Here is a 3,283-nt window from a genome sequence, read left to right as displayed (position 1 = left end):
GTTGCTATATTCTGTGTTTTGCGATCAGCTGCATTTTGACAACTACGTAAAAATGGTTACTGGTCTAACAAGACAATTACTGATTTTATTGAAGAAATACATTTGCACCCCGAGTTGTGGGATATAAAAACCGGCTCATACAAAGATAGAAATTCTAAAAAAGATGCATGGAATGAAATCGCTGAAAAGTTTGGCATAACATGTAACGAGGCTTACAAAAAATTCAGAAGCCTAAGAACTTACGCAAATAATGAGGAGAAAAAGAAGAAAAGTGGTAGTGCTGGCGGTAAAACAGTAAAGTGGTTTGCTTAAGATGCGATATCGTTTCTCTTTACTCAAAATACCACGAATATAGAATTAAATAGTGAAAATGAAAACTTCTAACGTAAGTATCTTTAATAAAATATTTTAGTCATTATAAATGTACATATCTCTGTATTACGTATGTATCATATCGATTGATAAATTGAACTTCTTCCCTCGAAATCTTTTGCAACTTGTTTCCATTCTGTTACTCCTGACGGCATCTGAAAGGCTTAAAGATATACTAAAAATTTTATGCATTCACAGGCGACTGAAACTACATACTGACATCAGTGCTGACCCACGTGAAGTCGTAGAATCAGAAACAACCGACACTTTGGAAGCCGTCGATACTACTCCAAAACCACGTACTAAAAGGCTCAAAATATTATACGCGATGCTGGCGAAAATAAAAACGAATATGCTGCTACTAGATACCTATTATTATTAAATTTAAAAAGTACATAATAGTTACTACCTATGCGTAACATATTTAATAAACCTATGTTAACTTACCTTGATGTATTATTTTAATCCTTCTATAATAGCTGTACACACCTCTTGTATAAAAGTTGAAATCTAACACTCGGAACAGGTACATAAAACTTTTAAATAAATCTCCTGTTGCCAAAAACCGTAGAGTTATCGCAAATCTCGTGATGGCGATGAAACAGGTATTGCTGTTCTCATGTTTGTATCATTTCTTTTTATTTTTGGTCCAATTTTGTTTAAGAGAAAGTCAAAGTCGCCTTTTGAAATTCTAGCCAAGTTCTTGAATAATTTATTATCAAGACTTATTACTGCTAGACTCAAATTGTCTACAGTTTCACGCCTATTTAAATAAGGTCGAATCCTCAATCTCTTCTTTTTCTGTTCTTTTAAAATTAATATAAGCTGCTGCGACAAGTGTGATTTCATCAGCCATTGTTGCCGGTATGTGTGGCCCGTTTAGGAGTCTGCATCATGGGCCATACTATTGCTGACATATTGCAACACATGGCCCGGCCATAGATTGCTCGGCCATCATCTGCATTAAAACATTTTTGTGATGGCCGGACAATTAATTGCCAATAGTGCAGCCATCAATTGCAGCAAAACATGGCCCGTTTAGAAGCCCCATAAGAATATAAATTAATTACTGTTGTTTGTGAAGAAATATATCAATTTAACAAAGATAAAAATGGGTTGTGATTTATAAAAATATAGAACATCCCATAAGGCTTACGTAGATGAGTTTTCGATGCAATGTGGTTTTTGATAACAGTTAGCTCCGAACTCAGTACCACGTTATACGTACGGCACTTAGCATTATAGTGATCATTCGGCACCTTAAAGTGCTTATTACACTATGCGATATTCAGACTGACTTAGTAAGACTGTCTTAAAATCTAATTAGCAAGCTCGCTATTACACTAGACTGAATACCGCATGCTAACTCATTTTTACTCATTAGCAAAGCGTACGTAGTCGGTGACGGATGTCGCCATGTGACTTAAGAAACTACCTTAGAGTAGGAGCTGCCGAGTTTGAATGACTATTAAAATGTTATATTAGTAATTTATATTATTATATGTAATTTAATAGATACTCCATACATTCAATATGGCAATAAAAATGGCATGTCTCGGTACAAATCAAGAACAGAACCAGGCTGGCACACTTTAGTATGTTGTCATTAGAGAATCGCAGAAAATTTATTGACACATCGTTTGCAGCTAAGATATTCTATAATAAGATTGATTGTCCGAACCTTCTTTCTAAATTTAAGATTCATGTTTGTTTTTACCAATGTATCAGTGTGTCGAGCGTTGGCTAACTTTATCTATAAAAAATAGAAAACATTCCAAAGTACTTTTTTTTCTTGCGAACATGCCATGGTGCACGCGGCCACAGAAAACAAACATGTACAAACGTCTTTGCTCTGCGACTGCCGCACGCTGACTGAATGATTTAGCGTGCTAAGTCTTATTACACTACACGATATTCAGCAAGTAAGCCAGTAAGCACCGCCGAACCCATTCGGTCGGTCTAATTAGACAGGCTAACTGGCTAACTCTTATTACACTAGGCTGAATCTTAGTAAGACTGTCTGAATATCGCGTGGTGTAATAAGCCTTTTACAAGCCATTGCTTGAACTTCTCATAAGCCAAGCGTCTCGGAATTTTTGTTGGCGGTGTTTGTTACTAACTTTCGCAATTTTTCTCGGGGGTGTCACGTATGAATCTTGATTATCGCTTGAAGATTTCATCTCTCATTCTATAGAATTCACGGGAGTGAAAACAATACCTGTTCATTCATTTCATGTACCACCGATATATTTCTTCCTTGGAATGATTTCTCTTCAATCTTGAATTATACTGACGCTAAGTACTTTAACGGTCGAATTCGAAATGACAATAACTGCCAACACTCCTCCACATCGAACGACGATATCGATTTCGATCGCTAATAAGATTAAGACATTAGCAAGTAGCAACCAATGAAAGGAATGCGCCATTATGCAACAGCATGTGATCCTAATAAAAATATGGGCCAATAGATGGCACTGGTAAAAAAAACTGTAGTTGTTATTGGGCAACCTGTGTAATCACAAATTTTTCATCAGAAAGGAAATTATCGTACAATCTCGTCGTCAAATCATACATAGTACGTAGTTATGAAATTATCATTTATTTTTAAAGATATCTATATTTTTTTTCTATCTATATCATTTATTCTCGTAAATGTATTATTGACTTGCCAAAGTCAAAATATATAATTCCTTAAACTTCCTTCGGTCTTATATTTTGTAGATAAATTTCCATTCCATCCGTAAATTATAATTTTTTACACGTTTCCATGTTCTTACCCTTGGCCACGATGCACAAACCGTGCGGGCCGTATATGAAAAAAATGTTGTGATTATTTTATCGAGAGTTCGAGTTGTCATTGTCTATCAAATGTCAACCGTCAAGCTTTAATCAATGAAACTTTAAAAAA

General features: G+C 35.3%; 1 long non-coding RNA gene across 1 annotated transcript; it reads right to left on the bottom strand.

The window, feature by feature from the left end:
- Window positions 1–378: 378 nt before the first annotated feature.
- On the bottom strand, window positions 379–1,424 carry LOC123690687. The gene is made up of 2 exons (XR_006751286.1): window positions 820–1,424; window positions 379–527 (listed from the first exon to the last, which is right to left on the bottom strand). It is a non-coding gene; the product is annotated as an uncharacterized LOC123690687 (long non-coding RNA).
- Window positions 1,425–3,283: the final 1,859 nt, after the last annotated feature.

The sequence above is a fragment of the Pieris rapae genome, chromosome 3 (assembly GCF_905147795.1).
Source record: "Pieris rapae chromosome 3, ilPieRapa1.1, whole genome shotgun sequence".
In the NCBI taxonomy this organism is placed as follows: domain Eukaryota; kingdom Metazoa; phylum Arthropoda; class Insecta; order Lepidoptera; family Pieridae; genus Pieris; species Pieris rapae.
The sequence above is the reverse complement of the archived record's forward strand: the minus strand, read 5'-3'. Positions and strand labels throughout refer to the sequence as shown.